This window comes from Calidris pugnax, unplaced genomic scaffold (genome assembly GCF_001431845.1).
Source record: "Calidris pugnax isolate Ruff unplaced genomic scaffold, ASM143184v1 scaffold499, whole genome shotgun sequence".
NCBI lineage: Eukaryota > Metazoa > Chordata > Aves > Charadriiformes > Scolopacidae > Calidris > Calidris pugnax.
In genome coordinates, this window is record NW_015092476.1 from 361,231 (window position 1) to 371,107 (window position 9,877).

The 9,877-nt window shown below is 55.8% G+C and overlaps 1 protein-coding gene across 2 annotated transcripts in view; it reads right to left on the bottom strand.

Annotated features, from left to right (window-relative positions):
* ZCCHC7 (zinc finger, CCHC domain containing 7) overlaps window positions 1-172 on the bottom strand; it is a 113,271-nt gene extending 113,099 nt beyond the window's left edge. Inside the window, exon 1 of one of the 2 annotated variants that reach the window (XM_014962556.1) lies at window positions 107-172. The gene's annotated coding sequence lies outside the window, so the exon portion shown is untranslated. Of the gene's footprint in view, window positions 1-85 lie in introns of both variants that reach the window. The other variant, XM_014962555.1, reaches the window with a different exon arrangement.
* Between the last annotated feature and the right edge of the window lie 9,705 nt (window positions 173-9,877).

Sequence of the window (9,877 nt, forward strand, 5' to 3'; positions counted from 1 at the left end):
AAGCCGGAAGAGCCGGGAAAGGCGGGGGAGGGGGGGACGGGAGGCCGAGAAGAGGGTTCGGGGCCGGGGGTCGGGCGGCCGGTACCGGCGCCGCTGCCGTACTCACTGCCGGCCGCGCCGGGACACGCCGAGCAGGAAGTGGCGGCGAGCGCGTGCTTCCGGTCCCGCCCCCCTCCTCGCCCCGCCCTCAGGGAGGCCCCGCCCTTCCCCGTTCCCGGAGGGCGGGGCGGGGGGGGGGGGGGTCCCGCGGGGGGGAACGCAATCAGCGCTGTTTGACCCCAAATGGTGTGAGGGGGGGCTGACAGAGTTGGGGTGTTCGGCCTGAGAAGAGAAGGCTCCGGGGAGACCTCAGAGCCCCTTCCAGTCCCTCAAGGGGCTCCAGGAAAGCTGGGGAGGGACTCTGGATGAGGGAGGGGAGCCACAGGAGGAGGGGGAAGGGTTTGACCCTGCAAGAGGGGAGATGGAGCTGAGCTGTGGGGAAGAACTTGTTTGGTGTGAGGGTGGTGAGAGCCTGGCCCAGGTTGCCCCGAGAAGCTGTGGCTGCCCCATCCCTGGAGGGGTTCAAGGGCAGGTTGGAGGGGGCTTGGAGCAGCCTGGTGTGGTGGGAGGTGTCCCTGCCCATGGAACTAGATGGTCTTCAGGGTCTCTTCCAACCTAAACCCTTCTATGATTTGAGAAAAAACACAGGCCCAGGTTGCCCAGAGAAGTGGGAGATGCCCCATCCCTCCCCCATCTCACCTGGAATGCCTCACATTCCAGGTGAGACCGGACAGCAGAGGCTACAAAGATGATGAGGGGCCTGGAGCATCTCTCTTACAAAGAGAGGCTGAGGGACTTGGGTCTTTTTAGTCTGGAGAAGAGAAGGTTGAGGGGAGATCTGATCAATGCCTATACATACTTCAAGGGTGGGGGTCAGGAGGACGGGGCCGGTCTTTTTTCAGTGGTGCCCAGGGACAGGACAAGAGGAAATGGGCACAAACTTGAATATAAGAAGTTCCACCTAAATATGAGGAGGAGCTTCTTTCCTGTGAGGGTGGCAGAGCCCTGGAACAGGCTGCCCAGAGAGGTGGTGGAGTCTCCATCTCTGGAGACATTCAGAACCCACCTGGACACGTTCCTGTGGGACCTGCTGTGGGTGGACCTGCTTTGGCAGGGGAGTTGGCCTAGATGACCTCCAGAGGTCCCTTCCAACCCCATGTGATTCTGTGATTCTGTGGGCGGGGCTCTGAGTCACCTAAGATGGGTTGATGGTTGGACTTGATGACCTTAAAGGTCCCTTCCAGCCTGGGTGATTCTATAATTCTATGATCTAGTGGAAGATGTCCCTGCTCGTTGCAGGGGGTCTGATGGCCTTTAAAGGCCCCTCCCAACCCAAACCTCTCTGTGATTCTCTGATTTTTCAGTCTCAAGCAGTGGCTGCTTTGCAGAAGGCAGAGGATCTGGTCTGTGATGCTGCAGGGCTGTGGGCAGGAGAAGGGACGCTCTGGGTCAGCGATGACTTTGGCAGAGCTGCTGGATCCCTGCCATCATGTCCCTGCCCAGGGCAGGGAGGTTGGAACTTGATGATCTGTAAGGTCCCATCCAACTCTAACCATTCTATGATGTCCGTGGATGCACCAGAGCCGTCCATGCCGCGGTGCCGGGACCTCGGTGTGCGGTGCCGGGCACGTCCCGTGGCTGCGGGGCCAGCTTGCCCAACTGGTCCCAGCACCTACCCCCTCTGCCTGTGCCCAGGGTGCAGCAGGGAACCCCCGTGCAGAGCTCCCAGCTCTCTGACAGGACAGGTGACCAGTCGGGCTGTTTTCCTGTGAGAAAACCCCGTAACAGCCCAAACCCCCTTCCAGCGACAGGGCCTGCCCGGGGGGCTGGCAGCCCCCATGGCTCTGCACGGCTTGTGGTCCCCAGCACCAACAGAGACCCAAGGTTACCTGTGCCCTCCTCTCCTGGTGGTGTTAGCTCTGATAATTAGCATCTTTGGGTTAGTGCCTTCCGTACTGGGGTTGTAACGAACCAGCACCTCCCTGACTTGCCAGCGCGGGGGTTTCCTCACGGCTCCCCTCTGCCCGGGAGAGCAGGATCACTTTATTTTGCTGTCTTTGAATTCTAGAATGAACTTCTTCTGCCCGAGAGGGACACAAGCGTTGCAGATTTTGAGGAATATGCAATTGTATGAGGATTTGCCTGAAAGGGGATGTTCAGTTAAACCCCACTTCATGTTTTTTCATCTATAAATGGGTTTGGATGTCATTGTTTCATAAAACCAAACATTCTGTAAGCTGAATTTCTGCATCAGACTGCTCTGACAGAGGCAGTTCACGGATTTTCCTTAGCTTACTAAGATGAATAAAAATGAATGTAAATAAAAGCCTTTAAATGAGGTAAAGTCAGCTTTTGAGGTCAAAGTGCCCCCCGTGTGGAAGCATGTTTCAGAAACTAGATTGAAATGATGGATAGAGACTCTGGGTGATGCCCTGGTGCCCACCAGATTGTGCTGGAAAGTTTAACCTGCTTTCTTCTCATTGTGTTTTGATTTGTATTTCAAATGCTCACAACTGATAGGAAGAGCAGGCACTTTTCACTTAAACAACAGCTAATTCTGCAACATACCATGGGCTTTCAAATAAATCTCCTTTTTCCTTTTTCTGTTGAAAGCAAACCTCTGTGCAAATATAGTTTTCAAACACTCTGTTGTTATGAAAAGAATTATCACATAGAATCATAGAATTGTTCAGGTTGGAAGAGACCCTTGGGATCATCAAGTCCAACCGTCTACCCTTCTCTACAAAGTCCTCCCCTACACCATGTCCCTCAGCACTGCATCTAAACATCCTTTAAACACAGCCAGGGATGGTGACTCCACCACCTCCCTGGGCAGCCTGTTCCAATGCCCGACCACTCTTTCTGTGAAAAATTCCTTCCTAATGTTTAGTCTAAACCCACCCTGTTGGAGCTTGAAGCCATTCCCTCTCGTTCTGTCACTAATTACCTGTGAGAAGAGACCAGCACCAACCTCTCTACAGTGTCCTTTCAAGTAGTTGTAGAGGGTGATGAGGTCTCCCCTCAGCCTCCTCCTCCTCACACTAAACAGTCCCAACTCCCTCAGCCGTTCCTCATGTGATTTGTCTTCCAGGCCCTTCACCAGCTTCGTTGCCTCCTCTGCACTCGCTCCAGCACCTCGATATCTCTCTTGGATTGAGATGCCCAAAACTGGACACAATACTCGAGGTGTGGCCTCCCCAGTGCTGAGTACAGGGGCACAATCACCTCCCTACTTCTGCTGGTCACACTATTTTTGATAGAAGCCAGGATGCCGTTGGCTTTCTTGCCCCCCTGGGCACACTGCCGGCTCATATTCAGCCGTTTGTCAACTCGAACCCCCAGGTCTCTTTCCTCCAGGCAGCTCCAGCCACACTTCCCCCAGCCTGTAGCGCTGCAGGGGGTTGTTGTGGCCCAAGTGCAGGACCTGGCACTTGCCCTTGTTGAAACTCATGCCATTGATATTGGCCCAGTGATCCAATCTATCTAGGTCCCTCTGTAGGGCTTCCCTGTCCTCCTGGGAGTCAACACCCCTGCTTAACTTGGTGTCATCTGCGAACTTGCTGATGATACACCCTGTGTCCTTATCGAGGTCATCAATAAAGACGTTAAACAGAAATGGTCCTAACACTGAGCCCTGAGGCACACCACTTGTGACCGGCTGCCAGCTGGATTTGAATCCATTGAGCACCACTCTTTGGGACCTTCCAGTCAGCCAGTGCTTGATCCAGCAGATCGTGTGCTCGTCCAGGCCGTGTGAAGCCAGTTTTTCCATCAGATTTGTATGGGGGACAGTATCGAATGCTTTTTGAAAATCCAGGTACACAATATCAACAGCCTTTCCCTCGTCCAATAATCTGGTTTCGGTTGGGTCCCCCCCCGTGGAAATCTCAGTGGTTTTAGCAGGAACCCTCCTCTCCACATGAAGCAAGGGTGAAGGGGATGGGTCCTGATTAGTGGACCAGCAGCAGGAGCATCTTCATGGCCAGTGGTGGCCCTGGTGTTGCTTCTGTCACTAGGAACATGGTGACAGCAAAGGCCTGGAAGATCCGGGCAGAGGCTCCAGGAGACCTCTGAGACCAGCAGGGATAACTCACCAGCGGTCAGCTACTGGCTGTTGGAGAAGCATAACCTCGAGAGCTGGGAAAAGCCTGCTCTGGCTTCAGGAAAGAGGCAGTGGCCGAGAGGGGAGCAACAGGAGTCATGTGGCCCCTGGAAGCTGCCCCTCTGCCTGCCACTTCCCACAGGGCACGGACACTGTCCCGTCTGCTGGGACGTGGGGACACCAGCGTGGTGCTGGCATCACCTCCAGGACCAGCTGGCTCGCCTCCACCTCTGCCACCCGGCCGGCAAGCAGTGCGGCTGGCAGCGACGACGGCCAGCACTGGCCCCAGTGCCCCTGCGCAGCGTGGGGGAGACGAGGCTGAGGGGACTGGGGTTCGGGGTGCACTTAATGAGTCTGTGCTGCTAATGAGCCTTGGTCTTCTGCTGAAGTTCAAACTGGCCTGATTTTTTCTTCTTTCAAATGCCCCCATCACTCAGCAGCACCCCGCTTCTGCTGGGTCAGGGCTGCCCACGGTGGGGGCTCTGTGCCCAACAGCCAGAGGACATTTCCAGTGGCACACGGGGACACAAACAGGGCACACACACAGACGTGTGCCCTCAGCCAGCCACGCGGGTCGGTGGAGGCAGGAACCACAGCATGGCACAGACAACGGCAGCACCAACAGCCTCATATGGTTCCCCCTCTGGCTGCTCAAGGTGCAGGTCCCTTAGTGGAAAACAGGCATGCATTCACATGTGCACGCTCACGTATGTAGGTATGGACATATGTACATACACACACCAGCCAGGTCCTGCCAGTAGTCAGCCTTAGCCAGCCTGCCCCGGAGCTGTGGCTGCCCCGTGTCCCCAGCTGCCACGGGGACATGTGTGCACCGAGAAGGTCCCACTGTCTCAGGGACACACGTGCACTGAGCAGGTCCCACTGCCCCAGGGACACACGTGCACTGAGCAGGTCCAGCCTCATGGGCTCTCACTAGAGTTCCGGATGCTCTGGTGAGAGCACTATCTGCCTCTTTGACACTGGGCTCCCCAGCCTCCTGTCCTGCTTCTTGGCCACCTTGGCTTGTTGGCATGACCAGGCTCGCTGGTGTGTGCCCAGGCAGCAGGGATACACCACGGCTCCCCCGGTGATGTCCCACACACACTGTCCCTTGCAGTACTGTGAGCACACAGAACAGAGGGCCCCTTGCCCAGGAAAACACAGAATCACAGAATCACGGAATTGTCAGAGTTGGAAGGGACCTCTAGAGACCATCTGGTCCAACTCCCCTGCTAAAGCGGGCACGCCCAGAGCACATCACTCAGGACCATCCAGGCGGGTCTTGAAGATCTCCAGAGAAGGGGACTCCACGACCCCCCTGGGCAGCCTGTTCCACTGCTCCGTCACCCTCACCGTAAAAAAGTTTTTTCTCATATTTGAATGGAACTTTCTATGTTCCAGCTTGAGCCCGTTGCCCCTTGTCCTATTGCTGGAAACCACTGAAAAGAGTCCGGCTCCAACATCCTTCAACCCACCCTTTAGATACTTATAAACATAAATAAGGTCTCCCCTCAGTCTTCACTTGTCCAGGCTAAAGAGTCCAGCTCCTTGATCCTCTCCTCCTAAGGGAGGTGCTCCAATCCCTTAATCATCTTTGTTGCCCTTCGCTGGACTCTCTCCAGCAGTTCCCTGTCCCTCTTGAACTGGGGAGCCCAGAACTGGACGCAGTATTCCAGTTGTGGCCTCCCCAGTGCAGAGCAGAGGGGGAGAATGACCTCCCTCAACCTCCTGGCCACACTGTTCCCTACGCAGCCCAGGATCCCATTGCCCTCTTGGCAACAAGGGCACATTGTTGGCACATGGAAAGTGTGCTATCTACCAGGACTCCCAGATCCTTTTCCTCAGGAGTGCTTCCCAGAAGATCCATCCCTAACCTGTATTGGTGCCTGGGGTTCTTCCTCCCCAGGTGCAGGACCTTACATTTCCCCTTGTTGAACCTCATTAGGTTCTTCTCTGCCCAGCTCTCCAACTGTTCAGGTCGCGCTGGATGGTGGCACAGCCCTCTGAGGTGTGAGCCAGCCCGTCCTAATTTGGTATCATCAGCAAACTTGCTGAGGATACACTCTGTCCCCTCATCCAGGTCATTTATGAATGTGTTGAACAGGACTGGGCCGAGTATTGACCCCTGAGGGACACCACTGGTCACAGGCCTCCAACTTGACCCTGCTCCATTAATTAGAACCCTCTGAGTCCTGTCACACAACCAGGACTCAATCCACCTCACTGCCCCCTCATCTATCCCACACTTCCTTAATTTTCTAATGAGGATGTTATGGGAGACAGTGTCAAAAGCCTTGCTGAAGTCAAGGTAGATGACATCTGCTGCTCTCCCTTCATCTAGTCAACCAGTTACAACATCATAGAGGGCTATCAGATTGGTCAAGCATGATTTACCCTTGGTAAATCCATGTTGACCACTTCCAATAACTTCTTGATCTTCAATGTGTTTGGAGATGACGTCCAGCATGAGCCGCTTCATTATTTTCCCCGGGACAGAGGTGAGACTAATTGGCCTGTAGTTCCCTGAGTCCTCCTTCTTGCCCTTTTTGTAGACTGGAGTGACATTTGCCTTCCTCCAGTCCTCAGGCACTTCTCCAGTCCTCCAAGATGTCTCAAAAATGATAGAGTGGCTTAGCAATAATACCTGCCAGTTCTCTCAGCACTCGTGGGTGCATCCCATCAGGGCCCATGGACTTGTGGATATCTAGTTTGGCCAAGTGGTCTCTAACCCAGTCCTCCCCAACAGATGTCTGTTTAATATTGCCAAAAAAGGCCATATTGGAGTCCAGATGTTGGTAACCGGCCTGGTGAGCGATGGCAGGCAGCATGGGGGGTGTGCAGGGCGCATGGGGAGCGAGAGAGGTGGGCAGGGAGGAGAGGGGGCACAGGGGGCGGTGGGGACTCCGTCTGTCTCTGCCGCTGAGGGAAGGGCCGCCTGCCCTGTCCCCGCTGTCCGTCCCATGCAGAACAGGGTGGGTAGAAGCGTGGTGCCACCGCTTGGCCCACAGCTTTCATTTTTCATTTTGTTTTCCATAGGCTTCCCGGGTGCCGGGGGTCTCCTCCATGCAGCGCTGGCACTCCACGTCCAACACTGCTGGTGGGGAATTACAGCTGCAGTTTGCCCCCGGGAGCCTCAGCCCGGGAGCACACGTGTTGGCTGGAAAGTGTCTCTCGAAGGGCAAAACAAGCTGATTCTGTGATGCTTTGGGTGAAGAGAGGAGAGTACAAAGCCCAACCCAGGAGGATGAAGGTTTCTCCTCCATGGGGGTGCCTGGCAGAGGCCCAGCCGCGACACCTGATATTGGCCACGGGCACTTTGGTCTGACCGTGACTCCGTTCCAAACAAAAAGCTGTTCACTGCCTCTGGATATTACGAAACCTCCTCAAAGGTATCAGGTAATTAATCTCTGTAAAACATATGCCGTTAATATGATTAAAGGATGAGCAGGAATTGCTGAAGGTTATGCAAGCACTGGGCTCCTGAAGACACGGACGGCCCGTGCTGACCCAGGGCCTGTGACCCCACGTCCCCCTGCCCGGCCTGGGGGCTGCCATCCCGGGCGGCCCTGGCCTGTCCCTGTCCTCATGGAGGTGCCCGACACCAGGGCTGGGGCTGTCCTGCTGCCCCAGGCAGCTCCTGGCCTAGGGCTGTTGGGGGGCACTGCCTGGTCAGCTCCTGCTGGGGCAGCTACTGAAATGGTGTGAAATGCGTGTTTGCAGAGAGACCTCAGGTCTGGCACCTTTCCTCAGAGTATTTCCAGGAAACAAAATTCCATACTTCTGGAATAAGCAGCAGAAAGACTGGAGGATTTGGGCTGGGCGCTGACTGCAGCGGTGTTTTATGCTTGCGAGAACTCATTCTTGACAATTTTGACCTTGAAAGGAAGTTTCTTTTTGGTGGCGTCATTGTGGAAAGTCAGCAGCCGCCTCTGACGCATCCTGCGCACTGTTGCCAGTCCCCACCGTGCCCTGGGGACACCAGGGACCCTGGGGACACAGGGGACCTGGCAGCAGCCTCTCCAGCCCACCAGCAGCCTGTTCTCCTCGGCGCTCTCAGTCCACAAGCCCAGCCTGGGCCATATGTGTCTATGTGGGACCACTTTGTGATAGAGGAATGAAGGTCAGCCTTAATGAGGTTTGTACTGCTCTGGTTTGCATTGGTGTTGACAGTACAAACGAACCAGCAAGAACTTTTCCACTACATGTTTGTCAACAGCTTTCACTATTTGCCTCTCCCGGTGAGAGTTTGTGTCTTCTCCAGGTCTTCCAGCGCAGCTTCTCTCCTCCAGCTCTGTCTGCAGAGGAGGCCACCAGGAGCCAGAATGGCTCTCACTGAGCTCTGCTCAGCAGCAGCCACGGCTTTAGGAGAAGAGAGAAACTCAGTGGTTCAGGTGTGGCACTGAATGTCCGAGTGTTGCATGGTGCAGGAGCAGCAGGGCCACGTGTTTGCCTTCATCGTGTTCACCTCTCCTTGACGGAACAGCCCTGTCAGTCACACTGTCCAGGTCCGTCCACTCTCGGTGGGGAAATGCCACAGCTCCCTTGGGATGTGCCAGAGTGCTCCTGGCTGCCCAGAGGGGCTGAGGGAGTCTCCAGCACTTGGTGCAGTGAGATCCACGTGTCATCCACAGCTCCGGAGTTGTCACCCGGGTGCCCTTTTGCTCTCGGGCACGTTGAGCCCCGCTGCTGCCGGTGCTTCTGAGCACTGTCCCTTGGGAGGAATCATCAACCCCCTCTGCTGTGCACCTGAACCCGGTCCAAACTGTTCACCTCCTCCCCTGCACAGCCCATTCTTGGTGTACAGGGACTCACTGGTGACTGGAGAGGACCTCAGCATGGAGATTCAGGTTCATATGTGGCCAGGAGATGAGGGGGTGTCACCTCCTGTCCACTCCGTTCCTGGTGCTGAGACATCCATGGTCATGTTCTGCTCAGCTTGTGGAGCTGCTCTCCTTCCTGGAGAGGGTCCCCTCCTCTCCATAACTTCCAAAGTGTTGAGGGTGCAAGGAGGCACCTTCCTGTGGCCCAGAATTGGGCTCCAGTGCTGCAGGGAGTGGTGGGACTGAAGACAACCCTCTCTCCTTCCTACCTGACACCATTGGCTGTCGCTGACGGTTCAAGACATCTCCTGCAAGGGCAGCAGGTCCTGGCTGTCCCGGCTGCAGCACAGTGTGGGCATCCTCCACGCTGGACTCCAGCCCACGAGTTTCCTGCAGGAGGTGGTGGCAGTGCTTCAGCCACTGCCATACCATCTTCCCACCACGATTTTCCCCAGATGGCCCCAAAATCCCAGCGAGGAGCAACAGGGAAGCCAGGGCCTGGGGGGAAATCCCTGATGGGGAAATCTGCGTGGGTTGCAGGGAGGAAAATGCTCCAGCATCTCCAACTACCTGGGGACACTCCAGGTCCTCTCAAGTCTTCCAGACTGCAGGAGACCAGTGGAGACCGTCGGTCTTCCACTGTAGCCTTTATGTGCTGAAGGAAGAAGAGGGAATAAAGCAGGAATTTTTCCGTAAACAGGCCGTTTACAGCCCAGGTGCCAGTAGGTGGCACCCAAGAGTGCGCAGCTTTGTCCCAGCCTTTGTGCCAGCCCGGCCCGGCCACCAGAGAGGTCTGCGGCCTCCGCTCTCCTGGCCACCAGGGCAGCCTGAAGGCCTCTGCCGCTGGGTCCTCAGAAAGGTCCCGGGATGAGAGAAGTGATGACTTTCCGTTCCTTCTTTCCAAAGCCTGTTTCTG